Source organism: Hetaerina americana, unplaced genomic scaffold (assembly GCF_022747635.1).
Source record: "Hetaerina americana unplaced genomic scaffold, ioHetAmer1.1.p SCAF_84, whole genome shotgun sequence".
NCBI lineage: Eukaryota > Metazoa > Arthropoda > Insecta > Odonata > Calopterygidae > Hetaerina > Hetaerina americana.
The window spans coordinates 1,589,712-1,608,998 of NW_027287472.1; the positions used below are offsets into that span (position 1 = coordinate 1,589,712).

General features: G+C 37.9%; 1 long non-coding RNA gene across 1 annotated transcript; it reads left to right on the plus strand.

Annotated features, from left to right (window-relative positions):
* The first annotated feature begins 516 nt into the window (after nt 1–516).
* On the plus strand, nt 517–18,992 carry LOC139698390 (uncharacterized). The gene is made up of 3 exons (XR_011702913.1): nt 517–696; nt 2,466–2,598; nt 18,913–18,992. It is a non-coding gene; the product is annotated as an uncharacterized lncRNA (long non-coding RNA).
* The last annotated feature ends 295 nt before the right edge of the window (nt 18,993–19,287 follow it).

The following is a 19,287-nucleotide window of genomic DNA, read 5'->3' on the forward strand; positions in this document are numbered from 1 at the left end:
AAACAGCAATAAAGCACGATATTTTAGCAATGTTTCGCAGCAATGAAAAACCATCAACGTTTCGCTCGTCTTCGGGAATGGTCTATGAAGATGAGTGGATTTGAATGCTTCTTGAAGTCCGAGAAGCCTACGTCTTGGAAAAACTGATATATGCTAAAGTTACAGGTAGGCTATAAGCATGATTAGAATCAACTCTAATGCCTTTTTCTTTACCTAAGTGAAATTGTTCCAATTTTAAAGCTACCGAGGCCGGAAAAGATGGAAATAGGGTCACAAGCGCTGACCTACGTAATCTGTCAGCACATCACAGAGGTGAGATTGCTTTTTTTTGCGTAGTGCGATTAGCCCCAAAGGGGAAGCATAAACCGTTCTGTTTTTCCTTCAAATTTTTTGTACAGAGTCCTCTTCTGCTGAAAATATACACTACTTGGATAAGACTAGAGGTAAATACGCTTGCATGAGAGTATCTCTCCCATGATTATGAGTGATTGTGGTTCTTGTGGTTGATCGTAACAAGCAGGCTGTGGTGAAATAACGTTTCGTTGTATTGTGAAACGTTGAGGCGTGAATCTGCCATGCCCGCATAGTCAAGGAATAACAGTGAAGACCTGTTTGGTAGTTAGCGACATGATCTTGTTGCAATCATTTGATTGAAAACATCGGATTGGAAACAGCGAACGTCCTTGATTGTTATAGGTAGTTATAAATTACTACCCCTTTAAATCTTATCTAATTAAGTGTGGTATCTCCTAGTACATATCTTCGAAGGGCAATCGTGCTGATGTGAATGTCTTAGGACCCACATTTTAATGTTCTCGTTAGCGTGATATAGAGTTATCATTGTTGAGGGGCTTTATTTGACCGTATCATTATTGTTTTTCATTTTTCTGTTGACACGAAAAGTCTGGGAAATAAGACTAATTCATTTAGGGTATTCAAGGTTAAAGAATATGTGTTATATATCTGGTGACAGTTTTCCTCTTTTGAATTAAACACAGTTGGAAATTATGACCGATTTCTTTCGGAATTCAATTGTGTATTTATGTTTAGTTGAACGTGGCCACGAAATTATTTTTATATGCCTCGGTTGAATCCTTTTCCCACTGTGATTTCACCGAGGAATAGGTTACCGCAGATCCGTTTATATAAATAGAATCACCGCCGAACTTTTATATCCTAGGCTAATGATGTACTTGTTACGACGTTAGGGGCACGGAGTAGATCCCGCCAATATGCTTGAACATCAGCAGTCAACATCAGTGATTGTTCTTTCCTCTAATTATGCAATCCATTTAAAAAGGAGAAGACGTGATCCTAATCGAACTTGTAGGGACCCTTGCATAAGAACTTCATGCAATGTAAAAATGTTGTCGATTATTCCTTTCAGAAATATGTAAACGCAAATATTGATTTACATATGCACGGCTAGCCCCTAGATAGCTTTTGAATAGATTTGTGCATCTCGTAGAAGAAAAGGAATAGGTTTACCATCAATAGCCTTTCTAAGGAGGCATATTTAAGGACCCAAGAGGTTTTTGACACCTATAGGTCTTTGTTGGGGCCTGGTACGTTTTTGTACACCAAGCTTCAAACTTACAATTCATAATTGAAAGACAACTCTGAGAATAATGAGTGGGTCTATTTATCCCCATCGCTGGAGTAACATGCTCGAGTTCCTATCAAGAGGTCAGGTCATAAAGAGAGCTAACGCTACTGCATTTTTTAGATTCACATCCATTCCTTAAATTGGAACTCGGGAAATTTGTTACTCTTTGGCTATCTGACATAATTATCGATGTAGGTTATACCCTTTCCATCTGCAATTTGGTTGGGCTGTTAGTTGAATTTTACAGCTCTCTACAGTTCAGTACAATATCAGCATTTTCATTTTTATTCTGTTTACCATAGTATTATTACATCTGTGTTTGGCATAATGTAACCAACTATGTTAACTGCTATTATTTTCCTGAGGCATTGTCCTCTCAAGTGGGTTAGTCAAGGTAGACACTTCTCCACCCATAATGTTTTCTTTGAGGTCATTAATGACCAAATGAGTGGGCAACAAAATATTTGTTTTCATTTTAATAAAGAATAAAGGGCACTAAACACTTTGTGTCACTTACAGAAAGTGAAAGCTTGTTAAGGGAAGGATTTTTTTTCTAATATGTTAGAAATGCTCTGTGACTACCAGTTTTGCCTAAAATCTAGATGTCCTGTGGGCAAATAGATGAATAAGCAGTAGAAGAAGATCTCTAACCTCCAATTACTGTGTGATGTCCTTCACTTTTATGAGTGGCCACAGGGGGTCAAGGTTAATTTAAATTGTGGTTTGATTACATGTTCTTGAATCATCTGATTTAAAAAATAAAATTCTTCTTTTTGCCCTTCATTGAGTGTTAAGATCACAGTAGTACTCATTCAGTTTTGAAATGATACTATAATATTTCCTCATTTGATCTTCACAGACAATGGCTGAATTTGTTTCAGAGGAAGAGGGCTTTGACAAGAACCTCATTCTTGCTAAACTATTATCCATCTTTGGTGATTCTGTGGATTTTGATGTAATCAACATAGTTGCCCAGGAGAATGAATGGAATGGTGAGTCAGGTTTTCTCACATCTTAAGTGCACACTTTCGGTGAAAGTTTTTTGTCTGTGAAGTAAAAGATTTCTGCAAATGCTGCAATTTCTGCCACATTTGGAAGAATCAGATAGGTCAACTACTGTAAGTGGTATAGCAATGTGGGTTTTCAATTCTTTAGATTCCCAATTTTGGACAAAATAAGAAATGTCACAGCAACATCAACTTCTTATGAGGTCTTATGAAAAATCTGTCTTATCATTTAGCATATTCTATTAAATGTAAATATTTTCCGCAGCATTATTTCCAGAATATGAATGATAATACGTAAGACTTTAGAAATTCCTCTTGCCATTTAACTTTATTATTAAATGTACATGGGATAGCTTCTGTGAATTTTTTGTTCCTTAGAACAGAAACTATTGTTTTTCAAATAGTGTCACATGCATAGGAGTTTACCTATCTCAGAAGTGTTCCGGGCCGAAATAGTCTTAGTAGTAGGGATGTAAGACAAATAATTGTGTTAGACAAAGAAACTTACACAAAAAGGGAATAATTGATGACAGGGATGTTGAGTAAGGCTGTTGAGAAATGGCTCGTCAAAACATTTGTATGAAATGTGGTTTAACACAGTGTGGAAACATGGTCATTGAAGCAGGATGATAGGCATAGATTGGAGGCTTTAGAAATATGGGTGTGGAGAATTATAATAATATTTTATTGTCCACCAACAATACACATCATGTAGGTATAGGAGTCATCAAATACAAAGAAAAGTAAAAAATATTCTTAAGTAAGACTTAAAGAAAAGTAAAAAATTCTATGAACATGCTTAAAAAAGAGCATATATAGTAAACTGTATAATAAAAGCACGATGCATTATAACAGCTTTTCATTTAAAAATTCATTCAGTGAATAACAACAATTTATTAGAAGGAGTTTCCTTAGTTTCAATTTTAAATTTCATTATTTATATCTCATTTTTAACGGGTGTGATAGTGTGTTATAAATTCTTGGACCCATTGCCATTGGGTTTTTAAATGAAATGGCTGATGAAATGATGTTGGGATGATTTCTAGTTGGATAAGAGTGAATATCGCAATTTGAATGAAAGAGAGATAATTTTTATGAAGACTAACATGGAAAATATATAGTATAAACGGGTGGAATGGTAAGAACATTTAATTTTTTGAATAAGGGGCTACATTCTGTCCTTTAAGCAGTATCAAGTACACATCTAATAACTTTTTTAACTAAGAAAAATGTGCAATGTTAACAGATGATCCTCAGAACATTTTTCCATATGATGCCCTGGAAAAAAAAATTAGAATAATACAAGAGTTTTAATACTGCTAGAGACGTAGTGTTATGCGGCAACCGATTGGTGTACATCACAGTATGCAGTGAGTGAATGAAAGAGAACGTGAAGTGGACAGAGAGGGAAACAAACAAGGAAGTATTAGCCATGGTGGGTTGAATTTTTAGGAGAAGTCCAAAGGAGGCAGAGCATTTTGATTGTCATTGAGATTTCCACTTAATTTTTTATTCGCTACGACTAGTTTTGATGCATTGGCATCATCCTCTGATACAAAGCCGTCGAAGGACACCGATGTGTCGACACTTGTTGTACCAAATTAAAAATTGAGTGGAAAGATATATTGGCTTTTTTACATCAGTGATAATATTTTTGCACGAAGTTAAGCATGAAAACATCGAATATTTAAATGATGTGTTGAAGACTGCAATAAAGGGGAGAATGTTAGGCAAGCGAGGAAGGAAAAAAAATTGGATAGACATGTCGGACAGAATGATGGGCAGAAGGAGTTTTGACGGCTCAATAGTGTTGGATGTTAGGTTATGTTTTTTGAGCAGAGGCAAGTAGATTTATCGTTGTACCGTTATATAAGCTATATCTATCTAAAATGCGCCTTAACCATTAGAATACCAGTAAAAAATTGCTTAGGTAGGATTTACCCTAGCCGAAGGAATTGAAAATAATAATTATTATCATATGAGACTCATATTTAGCTGGAAGGGGAGTGGTAATGCATAACTACTAAAGGAAGTTTTCATTTTAAATTTATGAACTGATTTTGAAGATGTGTAACCTAGAATTTAACTATTTTTATACGAATCCAGTTTGTCAATTTATTTTTGTTTTTTTGTGGGAAATTTAGAAGTGAAATTTTCTTGATGTTATCTTTTCATCTTGTTCACCACTTGCCAAGTCTCCTGCAATAGATCCTGTAGTGGCAATAGCCAACCTCTCTTCTTCAGCTTGGTGATGCTTTCCCTGCGATCAAAAATATCTGCTTTCACCTTTACTTTGTGCTTAATTTCATGCTCAATAATGCACATCATCCTTTCAATGCAAAACCTACAATCCTAAGAAAAAAATTATTAGTTGGACTTTTGTTGGAGCATAGTGATTTTAGGAGAATTTAGATTTTTAGGAGATTTTAGATTCATCAAGAAATTACTAAAAAACACTAGTGGCGATGAAACTTATTAAACGAAACATAGCCTAGCATCTAAGTTCGAATTTAGGAAAAATCATTTATGATGACATTTTTTCACCTTTTCGTTGATACCTGAACATAAAATATTTCTGAATCTTGAACCGTCAATCTCATGGCAGAAAAAGTTGATCTATGTGTTTTTTGCCCCTGCAAGTGGCATTCATTTTACTGATCTGTGATTTGTCCTGCTGATCCAGAAGAGATTTTAATTCTTGATGATTTCAACTTCAAAATTGATTGATTGACCCTCGACCATTGACAGATGCTCTGTTGAACTTAAAGTGCTATAACAGGGCACTTAAAGATAAGTTGTTTGTTTTTTGTTTTGAATTAATTTTAATGTTAAATACATGGCAATTCAGTATCCTTCAGAAATGTTTGTATCCTAAATGACTTTTCATAAGGGGGTTTTGAATTGGGAGATTTACTACTTCCTGGAAATTCTGTTAAGATTCAGCATGTTACTTCCACTTATTTAAAACTCACCTCAAGTTATCCAAAGAATTTGTAACCATCTGAAGAACAGCTAACCAGGCTTATATGGAAAACACCATTAGCTGCGGCCACAATTAATTCACTCTACATTTGGCTGCAGCAGCAAGGTGCTCAACTTTATGCTTGATTGGATCTAGAGTGTATAGTATAATGTAGAAAACAAGTTATCATATTTAAATTAAAACGGAAATGGCCACACTAATGAGCAAGCATTTCATTGGAGGCTACTTATTTAAGTTACAAGCCCTGTAAAACCAACCAAAACGACCATCCTGAATGACATCTGAGAATTTTAGATTTGGTAAATGTTGAGAGGAGTTTTTGTCCTTAGCAAGCTCTGAAAAGGTCACTTGCAAAGAACTGAAAAAAGGCTGTGACTTTTGGTTACCTTGAAGAAATGCCTCGCACAGCAGTTTCCGTTATAAGAGAAGTGAAACCAGTGGAAAGGGATGGGTAAAGAAAAAATAATACCGATAAAGTGTATGTGTATACCATATATGTTATCTATTTCTTCATTTTTGGTTCTTAGGGTTTAATTGATTATTTTTAACTTTCTTAACGGTGAAATGAAGCCATTAATTATTCAAGATTTAACCTGTATAGCTTCCAAGTATCATGAATGCTACTTAATGAAATATTGTAGCTGAGTGGTTTATTGTCAACCTTAATCAGTTTTATTTAATGTAGATTTTTTCATAAAGATGGATCATGTGTACTTAAAAGTACATAGAAACATCTCTGTTTTATTTTTAGGAAGTAATAAATTTTCTATGAAATTATTTACAAAACTTTCACTTCAAAAATTTTTTAAATAATGTAATGCCTGAAATTAATGTCATCGGTATAGCTTATTTCACTGGCCATTTAGTGACTTCATGTTAGGGATGGCATAATTGTTCACAGATCTAGATTTTTTTTTCATTGATTTCTTGAAGTATGATGTTTAGGGATTCTTATTCATTTGATGCCATCAAGTATATGTTGCCAAGCTAAGAATGATGAACTTAAAATAATTACCTCGCTGAATCCCCTGTTTGTAGTGCTTATACATGTTAACCTGGTTGTGGCAATGGATTCGTTATATTTTTGACGGGTATAAACTTTCTCTTATCAAGGAATGCTTAAATATATGCTTTTGTTAATATTTCATGTTTTGTTCTCCAATTATTTGATGCCCTACAGTCAGTCCATTCTTTTGCAGCATATGTGAGTTTTGTCACATAAAGTTCATGTAGTGAAATTAATGGTTTTTGGGGATTAATATTTAATCACTATCTATTGATTGATTTTTTTGGTTACTTTTTCACATCTTCTCCAATAGCATTATAGTAAGTTGAATCTCTGAATGCATGACTTGAAATTTAAGAGCAATTGGCATTCAGTATTTTTTCCCAGACTAGAGTAATTGAATTTATCTTACCTTTCTTTTCTTATTTTTTTTAAATAAAATGTATATCATGCAACAATATTTAATTGTGTCCAAGAAATGCATACTTTTATGTATTTCTTCATGTTAAAAATAATATTCCTCTCTTTGGCCCTGTCTTAAGTTACCATATTAATTTTACTTATGAGGTATGCAAGCTACATCCAAAGAATAGTTGGTAATTTAGACATTATTTGTATAAAACCATAAACACAATAATCGACCCGAAGGTCGGTTTAGTAGGTGATGGTAGAGATCACCCAGTACTAAGCCCTATACGGCGTGTGAAAATTCACACATAAGGGTAGGGGGGCCAGTTCCTTTCCCTGTGCCGGTTATGGTTCCCCAGGAAGACCTGGTACCCAAAAAATCACTTTACCTTGGGTGGAGCTTCAGGTGCCCGGAGGGCCTTGCCCGGGAATCGAACCCTGGACCCTCCGGTCAGCAGCCCAACGCTCTACCCACTGGACTACCGCGACCCACATTATTTGCATAATTATCAATAATTGTTTGCATTTTTGATTGACTCATATTAAAATAAGCCATATTTAAAGTTGTAAACAATGTGACAACCACAAGAAAGATGCATTATTTTAAGGTATTTTTTTGAGGTCACCAAGTAATAACAGCTACATCATTAAGGCTGACCTTACAAGAAACACTGCAATGAACCATATCACGTACTCTAGTTAATGCCTTTGCAATTTAATGTGTCTTTAACTGAGCTTTCGTCATTCTTAAAAATGTCATTGTGTTTTGTTTACATGGATCGTCATCCTATAACCAACACACTTGTTTTAAAATGTTCTCAGTAATGACCAGGCCTCATTGACTGACTAGGTAACTAAAGCTTGGTCATCCACAAATCTAACTGCTTTCATATATTCCACTCAGACTTTAATTCCTATTTTACACCTTTTCAATGCCATTTAATTTGCATGTACATGGAAAAGTATTGGTAATAATAAACAGGTCTGTCTTACCTCCTTCCTAACAGTTCCCATCCTCACTCCATCTATTATATGCAGACAAGCTGACTGAGACATGTACATGTTTTCCTCCACACCTATTTTGCTCTGTTTATTTCCTGCCTCAATTTAATATTCAACTCCGCTACCTCAATCTGTGTTTACATTTTTCCATTTCCTTTATTCTTTGTTTACATTTTTTCATTTCCTTTCCCTGCCTAGCTTTATAATCATTTCGTTTGTATTTTTTGTCTTTTTCCTGTTTATTGTTTCCATAGTTTCATATGCAGCTTTCCATGTCTCTTTTTTTGTATGTACTCATTTATTCTGTTATACCCATATTCTTTAACTTATTCGTAATTTCCTCTACTTCCTCCTGGTGCTCCTTTCTTTTCATCCTGGTTATTTGATCTATAGTTTCAATGCTTTTATTGATGATCTTAAGTATCATCTTCCTGCTTGCAAACTCACTTTTTGTTTTATAGTTCTGGCATATGGCTGCCTTTCCCATTTTTGGGATGGGAACAAACACTGATCTGAAGAAATTTTCTGACCAATTTTCACCTTCATAAATGTTTGAATTAGTCCTTAAACATTCTTCATAGCATGTTTTCCTGAACCCTTAAGTAGTTCTGCGGGAATGTTATCTACCCTTCACACCCTTATTTGGTTTCATTTAGTGTCCTTCCTATATTCCAGTCAACCATGCCTTGACCTAAGCTATCCACAACTATAAACTATAACATCTCCTGTCTATGTCAAAACTACGAGGGTCATCCGGAAAGTAGTACCCGTTCGTGAAATAAAGACACAAAAGTAAATATTAACAAACATAAAAAATTTTATTTGAAAGAGGATACTTTAAACTACTTCTCAACATAATCTCCAAGCAAATTAAGGCATTTGTCATAACGTGTGACAAGTTTCTGTATTCCTGCTGCATAGTCCTTTGCCGCCAGCTCATTGAGATACGCGAGGGACCCATCTTGCACCAATTTTTGCATAATGCAGATGGTGTTTAACAATTTCATGAACAATTGTTCGAGAAACATTGGGAAAATGCTCACAGATGTCATCAATTGTGACGCGCCGATCGTTCCTCACGAATTCGTCAACTGAGCTCACCAGTTGGTCTGTAATGACAGACGGTCTCTCCGAACGCTCATCGTCGTGTGTGTTCCCCCTCCCCATGTTGAAGTTGCGACACCACCGCCGAACAGACGACTCGTCCATTACATTGTCTCCATACACCTCCTTTAATTGGCGATGAATATCACATGGGCGAACGTTTCTTGCATTGAGGAATTTAATCACTGCCCTCACTTCACAACTGGCGGCGTTCTCAATTTTTTAAACATTGTAAACAATCACAGAAACAACACAGGCAATGCTAGCGTCACGCAACTTGGCTCAGAGAAGGCAGACAAGCCACTGAAGCTATCTGACCTCGTCCAGCGGCTACTCGCGTCGTCAGCACTTCATGCGGCACGAACGGGTACTACTTTCCGGGTGACCCTCGTACTTACCTAATATCTTTACCATATAGATCCTCTGTATTCTCTCTATCGTTCTTGAATCTTTCTTGGGTCAAAAAATAATATTCCTGCCATATCTTTGATGGGTTTTCTCTTCTACTTCCTGATAAGTTTTTTCCTCGTAAATTCTCCTTATCATTATTGTTTCCATCACATTCTATTTCCGTATTAGTTTCTTGCCTTGGACATGTATTTCTTTTTGCATCCCTTTGCAGGGGGTATCCTGTGAGATATTAGTGAAGACGCTTTGAAAGAATGAATTTAATAAGTCAGCCTTTTCCAAACTGTTGGTTAATCTTCAGCTGGTAGCGCCTTTAAGTATTTAATTGAGTCAACACTAAATGCTGATGCAGGAAACACACATTCATTCCGTTAATATATTTTGTTGTGCTGTGAAGCTATAATTTAATCACATTAACCTTATGGAAACGCTATCCTAAGTTAACTTACTGTAGAAAATTTACTATAGGATAAAACCATTTATGATGTAATACCAATTTGTTGGAACAAGTAGAAACGTGAAAATTACCGATTAGACGGACATTGCCACCAAACGATTTTGGGTCATTGTAAGAGAAAAATAATATGATGTGTAACACGCAGGACTCTTGTATAGTAATGAAATAAAGAAAAGAAAATATTCATAGGGAGCAAAAAACTTTGTCCTTCACTTTCTTTAAATAAATGAAAAACAATACTTTTTAAGTGGTTTCCCTTCCTCGGACTAATTAGATGTTTTTCCCCACCTACCACCATTCAAAAAAAAGTTTTTTTACATTTACCTTTTCGCTTTAATCAGCAAATTTTCGTTAAAAATAAGAGAAGACTTTTTAAACTCTTTAAATTGTAGAATGAAGTTAAGAGGAAGAGGATGTAAAGAAAATCGTTGGCATCATCGACTGCCACGGTTTAAAAAAATTATTTTTCCCATCGCGTAATAACTTTCAGCCCGTTTACCGTTATCAACTGGAAGATGACCGAATTCTCTTCATAATTTTTGTTCAAAATCTTTCCTTTATTCCATTTAATGCGGAAAGAAATCGACTCTAGTATATAGGAATTAAAATTTACAAAAAAGCTGGTAGAATATTTTTTATTAGTGATTTGGTTAAATATCTCGTCGATTTCCTTTGATACTTGTTCAGCGGAAATGTCGGAGAGGTGTTTCTTGGAGAAAATTTGACCCTGCCTTGAGTGATGTTCATTTTAACTAACTCCAATTGAAATTTCTTTCAAGTGCTTAGCGACATAGCCTAATAGCATACTATACAGAGTTATCCGTAATACTGAGGATATAGCAGCTTTAGCAGATGACTCAAACGCCATACAACGCTGGTGCGACTAATTGCAATTAGAATAATACTTCAAAAAGTGCGTAGTGATTAATTCTTGTAAAAAGAGCTATTCTCTTCTGTAATGTCAAGGAAATTGTATATGTATTGGTAGTTAATTGTCGAAGTTTAAAAAACAAATTCGCAGAATATCAGCGCCTTATTCAAAGCACAGGTGAAAGTTAATTATTGGGACAGAAAGCTAATATTGTCGGCGGTGAAAATCTTCCAAAACCCTTTCCATTTACAGAAATGACAGAGCAAATAGAATTTGGGGCGGCGTCTTAATTGCAAAAATTCTTGCGTCAGCAGGGCTGAGGTAATCAATTCCAGGTAATGGTTTGGAGAGTATTTGATGCTCCATTAAAAGTTCTTCACCCGAAGGAATTATTATTATAAAAGGTAATCTACCGGTGAAGGTAGGTTTTTGGATGGTCACAACTATCAAATAAATATTTCATTACTCCTAATAAAACACAAAATTCAGCATCCTACCCTACATCAGGTCCCTCTTCATCTCTGAGTACTTCCCTCCTCTCTTCATCCCGTCCAACATCCCTATCGTGTTCCCACCCTTTCCTCGTTTGCCTAACATTCTCCCCTCTATTACAGTCTTCAACATCCCCCTGCCGGTCAATACCCCCTTCATCCACTTTTCCTGCCTCCGTAGGATTTCTCCCGACGAACCCCTCTCTTCGCCCACCATACCCAGTACTTCCTCATTTGTTTTCTTCTCGGTCCATTTCACCTTCTCCATTCTTCTCCACACCCACATTTCAAAAGCCTCCAATCTACGTCTATCCTCCTGCTTCAATGACCACGTTTCCGGGCCGTACATAGCTACGCCCCATATCAAAGTTTTTACGAGTCTTTTCTTAACATCCTTACTCAACGCCCCTGTCATCAACTCCCTCCTCCTTGTGAAAGCCCCTCTGCCTAGCGCAATTCTTCTCCTTACGTCCCTACTACTTTGACCGTGTTGGTCCAAAATACTGGCGAGATACGTAAACTGTTCTACGTGCTCCAGTTTTTGCCCTCCTATTTTAATGTTTATCTTTGCCCTTTTCTTTCTGGAAAATCGCATAACCTTTGTTTTATTAATATTGATTCTCACCCCATATCTGTCACAATGAATTTCCAATGCACTCAGCAATGCTTGCAGCCCCTTGGCTGACTGACAAACTAAAGCTTGGTCATCAGCAAACCTAACTGATTTTACGAATTCCCCGCCCACTTTCATTCCTACCTCGAGTTCTTCCCATGCCTCTTTGATCATTTCCTCTGCATACAGGTTGAACAGCAACGGTGATAATGGGCAACCCTGCCTTACACCCCTTCCTAACACTGCCCATTCTGACTCCCCGTTTCCCACCCGCACCTGAGCAGTCTGAGACATGTACAGGTTGCGGATTAGCCTCCTTTCCCTCCAGTCTATTCCTATTTTCTGCAATATACTCATTAGTTTTTCCCAATTCACCCTATCAAACGCTTTTTCGAAATCTACGAAACAGGCAAATACCTCCTGGTTGTATTCTACATTCCTCTCGAAAAGTTATCTCATTACTGCTATGGCATCTCGCGTACCTCTTTCCTTCCTAAACCCAAACTGATCATCCCCTAAGTAATCATTTGCCCTTCTCTATCCTTTTCTTTATGACTCTGAGAACAACTTAAGCTGCGTGGGATATCAAACTTATTGTCCCTTAGTCCTCACATGATGTAGCCTTTACCTTTTTCGGAATAGGAACTAAAACTGATCTCACAAAGTCTTCCGGCCAGATTCCTTCTTCATAGATACTACGAATCAGTCCATGTAGCCTCTTCCTCTCACATTTTCCTAAACATTTCAGTAGTTCCGCGGGAATGTAATTCAACCCCACGGCCTTGTTTATTTTCTCTCCCTTAATTCCCTTTCTATCTCATTGTCGAGTATGCCTGGACCTAAGTTATCTTCTGAAGGAATATCTACGAGCATTTTACAGACCGTCGGACGACAGATATAATTCAATATTAGAATTAGATAAGTTAATCCAAGGTTTCTTATCCCGACACAATGATCGCGACGTTATAATCGGTGGAGATCTCAATGTACCATCTATTGACTATAGCACATATAGTTTTAAAACGGGGATAAAGACAAAGATATCCGCAAATCGCTATTGAATTCTTTTACGTTGAACGCATTGAATCAACTTGGCACTTCACACCAACTAGGGGCGACAATATTCTTGATATGTTAGCCACGAAAATTCCCGAAAAAGTCTTAACAAGAGAAACTATAAAAGGAATTAGTGATCACATGGCAGAAAAAAAACTGAGTTTCCGCTTCATGGGATCCGAAATAAGAAGGAAAGGAAAAGTTTACTTGTTTAAAAAAGGGGACTACAATGGCTTAAAGTGCGTGCTACAGTATCAATTTGCTAGTTTTAAGAAAGATATTAGTCTCAGAAATACTGAGGATACTTGGAATCACTTCCTTGAGATCAAGCGCTCAGCAGTCAACAAGTTCATTCCGAGGAAATTTATTGAAGATAACACGGAACGTACCTGTAGATGGTACCACGCGGATGCTAGAAAGGCATTACGACATCAAAGGCTATATCACGTGAAGATGAAAAATATAAGGGATGATATCTCTGGTGACAAAAAGAATGAGATCACCTATGATAATTAGATATCCAGGGCGAATGCCAAGAATGAATTTCGGAAACCGTTGAGGGAATTCAAAAGGAAAAGGTTAGCGGAAAATTTGAAAGAGAATCCAAAAGCATTTCAGTCACACTGTGTGTCAGAGAAGGTCAGGGATATCAGTCAACTGTTAAATCACTCAAAAATGATACAGGCGAAAGAGTAACCAGCTGTTTGGAAAAGGCTAACTTATTAAATTTCTTCTTTCAAAGCGTCTTCACTAATCTCTCACAGAATTCCCCCGATAGCTTACTAAATCGTGCCGGTCAACCGATGGCCATTATTGAAATCTCATATACTGGAATAGAACGTTTGCTGAAAAATATTGAGCCTAACGAATCCTCCGGGCCCGATGAAATACCCGCTCGTATATTTAAGTATCTAGCTTCGGAAATTGCGCCGAATGTAGAAATAGTATTTAAGAAGTTGCTGGTAGATCACAAGCTTCCCAGAGATTGGAAAACGGCTAACGTAACACCAATATTTAAAAACGGAGGCGAGGAGGAGCCGACTAAGTACAGGCCTATTTCCCTTACATCCATTTCGTGCAAGGTTATGAAACATATAGATGCTAGTTCGACCGCGAGACACCTCGATAATTAGAAGTTATTTCTGAAAAATCAGCGCAGTTTCCGAAAATGTAGATCCTGCGAGGCGCAACTTGCGCTTTTTGTTCATGATATTCTTACTTTGGGAGAGAGCAATGTTCAAGTGGACGCGATTTTTCTAGATTTTAAGAAAACTTTCGACAAAGTATCTCGTAGTAAACTCCTCGCAAAGCTAGAAGCTTATGGCATAAATGCAAATATCCGGGGTTGGATTAAAGACTTTTTGAATGGTCGGGCACAAAGAGTAGTCATAGATGAAGTTAGCTCTAATGCAGTAGAGTTACTTCAAGTGTTCCCAGGAAAATGTCATCAGACCTCTTTATTCCTACTTTACGTAAACGACATCGACTCCGTAGTCACTAGTATGATACATTTATCTGTCGGCGATGCAGTGGTTTACCGTGATATCCGTGATCCTGAGGACACAGCACCTTTATTAGATGGCCTTAATGCTATACAATGCTGGTGCGACACTTGTCAATTAGAATTAAACTTAAAAAAGTTCGTTGTGATGAATTTTTGGAAAAAGAGGAATTCTCACCCGAACGCCTACTGCATTGGGAACACCGAAGTGGAATGTGTAGACTCAATTAAATACCTAGGCGTTATCCTCACTCACGATCTCTCCTGGGTGAAACACATACGGGGAATATGTGGGCAAGCTAACAAACGTTACGATTCATTAGAAGAGTACTGGGTAAACGTGTTGAAAAGTCAAAGAGAAATGTAATCTGTCGTTGATTAGGCCTAATTTAGAATATGCTGCAAATATATGGGACCCTCACGAAGTTGGATTAATTGCCGAGTTGGATCGCGTGCAGCGTAGAGGAGCTAGATTTGTAAAACGTTGCCACGATAAACTTAAACAGGGTATATATAAATAATAAATAAAATAATATAAGTATTCGTAATTGAATAGGGGCTAGTAGTACGTTCGGATGTCAGGCTGTGTTTTGTTAGGAGGAGCAACTAAATTGTTCGTAGTGCCGTTGTGTAAGCCTGCCTATCCTGCCTTAACCAGTCACTGGACCAAGGGAAGGCGGTGGGTGGGTAAACGCTTCTATAGCCTTGGGCAGCATTAAAAAATGCCAATCCAATGTCCCTATTCACCATTTATTTATCGGACAATGATTACAGTGGCATATTCCAATCAATAATTCTAAACTCTTTAGTGGAAAATTTAAAAATGAACACATTAGAGCAACGTGAAATTTCCATTTCATGTTAGTGCCAAACATTTTTCTTTGTAACTGACAATTATTCCCAATCTTTTTTTACTTTCCATCAATTTTTTTCTCCAAAATAATTCATTCTTCCCCGGGTCTCTTGCACCGCTCTCCCCCGTCTCACCTCAAAGGCTCCCGAAACGGCGAGCCGAGGGACCTTGGCCAAGGGAGTGGTCGAGTTATTGGGTCCCAGCATGGCCCTAAGATCTACCGATATCCCGGTCATTACTCCCTTTCATTGTTTTATAGGACCTCAAGTTGTCACCCCCTCATCGACCTTCGGACGGTCGCCCTCTTCTGGGGGCGACGCGCAGCCTCCGTCTGTTGACGCCAAACGTACCCACCTCCTTCCCTAGTCGCAGTACCTTCCTTCTGCTTTCCCTAAAATATCCCTCTACACTCGCTTCTTATTACTTTGGATTTGTTCCTCGGAAAATCCAGGAAGGTGCTTTATTGATGTGAATCTGGTCGTATTTGTTAAAATAAAAAACTGGAGAATTTACCAAGTCTCACTTCTTTGAATAATAATGCCTAAGTAAATCAACTAACACGTTGGCTAATGAACGGAATGCGATCAGCGTGACGGGATTTTTGAAACCTTACTCCATAATGCTTGTTCATTCACCGTTTAAGTGGTAGAGATAATTTGTTTCCTTGTTCTTTAGGCTTTGTGGGTGATTTTGAAATGTCACCACGGTAATTCACCGATATCTGGAGTTTTCGTCAGTGGGTAATAGGTAGTGTTGTTATTTAAAATTTCCATTATGATTCAAATAAAGTCGAATGCCAGAAGATCCATCATTTAGAAGGTAAATACAGTGGTCCATGATACGCAGATTCCCAGATGTTTGGAAATAATTTAATCTCTCGGCCACGAAGTCAGAGATGTAAAAAGGGGTGCGATACGCAGATGATGTTTGGAAATCATTTAATGTCTCGGCCACGAAGTCAGAGATGTAAAAAGGGGTGCGAGTAAAAGATGAACTCGCAGAAGATAAAGGTATAGAAAGCAGGCGGAATGAGGTCATCGAAGAACTGTAAGGAGGACCGGAAAAAAATGGCCGGACGATAGAAAGGTGGACGAAGTCAGCCGCCTTTGATACACCGCTGTGAAGTGATTTCGGAGAAGCAGTGAAGAAGTCTGGGAAGCACACACGAGGCACCCGAAGCGAAAAAAGATCTAGCGGAGAAATCATCAAGGCTGTCAACGGTAAAGCCTAGGGTAGTCCGTCTGTAATGACCAAAGACAGCTACAGAAAAGGAAGATCGCTGGGGGCTTCTACTTTTCTCAAAATGTAATGATTGCGAAGAAAATGAGGGCGCAGAGATATGAGGAACACCGAACGTTCCCTCTAATACCACGTGTCTAAAAAATCTACACAAATACTTTGCGAAAATATTAAGACAGCCTGCCAAAAAGCCCTCGGAACCTATGCTATACGCGTCTGCCTAAGATCAAACGGACATATGAAATGGGCAGGCAGGAGGAAATGGAATGGAGCGCACGATAAATATGAGATGAACGTGATTGATTGGGCCAATTTGGAATTCGATGACTTGGTTCGGAACACTGGAGGGAACCCACCAGGAGGAAGGCCAAGTGGCATACACGTTATTTAATAAGGGGCGAAATAGTCACTACCGTCCTTTGGGGGTGGCAAGTGGTGCGACGGCACCGGGCACCACCGCCGAGGCCCCGCGGATGTCGATTACATATATTTTACGAATTACGATCACGTGAGATTTTGTGACTTCGCGAGGGCCTCACAGAAAAAGCCATGGAATGTACGGCTGGGATTTCCTGGGAAATGTGGATCCTCAATGTGTAACTTAATTTTACCGTTAAATTGATTTAAACCTGCAGCGTGGAAGCGTTTTTGCGCGCGTAATATATTCATTTTTTATACCGCAAAATGCCGCGAGACAAACTCTCTAGTGTCAGCGCGAAGAAAACTTAAAAGCGATAGAAAGATTGCCGCAACCCATCGACGTTGTGCTGTTATTATTTGCTGTCTTCTCGAAACCATACTGCTCCCGCCGGTCACATTGTTACCACTCCCGTTACAATATAACCACAACGTCAGGCCCCGCGCAGTGCCGGCTGCACTAGTCCCCGCTGACCAGTAAGGCCGCCTTTGTAAACGGTAGACTTATAAGGGAGTTCGTACCTTTAACGGGGACAGTGGAGGGCTGCTGTAGGCAAATTTTCAGATTGAAATATTGATGATGAAGACTGGACGATGTGAATTAATAAAATGTCCGATTAAAGTACGTACATTTGCTTTAAGTCTCCACAGTTGCCGTGTTGCTGGCTTCTTCTTCCCACTCGAGAGTATTTTTGCGATTGACGAAAATCTTTACACAAGCGCATCGCCCTCCTACTTGGCGACCTTGGCCGTGCGACGAATGTATACAAACCGTTTTTGTGGCGGTCGTTTCATCTCTTAACTCGTGAGGGAGAGTAACTACATCTAAGTGTAAATTGTTATCGTCTGGTACACATCGGTCTAACCTAGTATATCGCTGGTGTACATTCAAACTTTCGGGACCATCTTCCAATTTAAACATGCCTTACGAAAGCGAAAGCCCTCCGTTGGCCATGATTCACCGTAGTAAGCTCTCCGTAGTTCCCCCCCGCCCTTACTCTCAAATGCGTCGCATATCAATGTGCTGACACTGGTGTGTGCGCTACGATTTACGCTTGTGGCGTGGAATCTTTGCCACAAATGGAACCATTCGAAGATTAGCAATTGTTTTTGTGTGAATTGTTGTTCCAAATTAATGGTACCCGTTACACCTCATGGTATCTTAGGGCAGTAGAACTGTGCTTCGTCAGGTCTAATGAACAAAAATATTGGACTCCGTTATCTTGCAGACGTCGTCGCTGTTGTCAGATATTCAAGGCACTGTTGCACTGTTTTCAGATAGTTCAGACACTGGCGGATACGTACGGTTCTCATTTCGTTCAAAACGATAACTTCTTTAACACAAAATGTAAGACAAATATTCGGTAAGCATTAAGTGTCAGGAATATTACATCTTCTGGTTCGCGGGAAACGTACGTTCTGAAGGTATATTTCATACATGGATGGGCGGTTCTCGTGAATAGTAGCAGATATACAGCATGATTCTATTAATGACACCTCCAAACAGTAGACATAGCCTTTTTCGTATTTGCTCGTACTTTTTATTGACGAAATTGATGAGTCCTCTCTTTCGAATCGGTCAAGATGTTGAAGTTCAAAGGAAAACCTTGTGAAATAATGTGTGGTGTTAGTCTAAGAACGACGTTTAACAGCTTTTCCAATGTATTTCAAGAGCATATTTCTGAAGAAAATATCATCTTAACAATATTTTGATAGAACTGATTCTTTATTTTATTAATTGACTGTATTTACCGTTTTTATTAGGATAAATTAACACTAAAACCTAGTATACGTTTTTTTGATGTAATCGTTTCCAAGTATGCTGTGATTATTAACACTTCATAACTTCTCCAACTAAATGAGAAATTCTTTTTTTTAATACTGTTTCAGTGACAAAGTGCATTGAATCACTGACTGTGCTTGGAGAATATAAAAATCCACCACCCACGATACCACCTGAGGAAATTGAGGTTAGTTTTGAAGTTTGCCAAAATTGCATGAATGCTATTTTACTGATAACATTTGTTTTGTATAGCAGACAATCTTAAAGGCTTTCAGTTTATGTGCCCTGTCTGGAGGCCTCTTGATAATTTGTTAATTGTAGGTATTTGGCTCTTTGGCAAGCAAATTTACTAATACATATGTGTATGTGTGTGTATATATATATACACACACATACATATATATACATATCTGTATATATGTACATATATGTGTGTGTGTGTATATATATATATATATATATATATATATATATATATATAT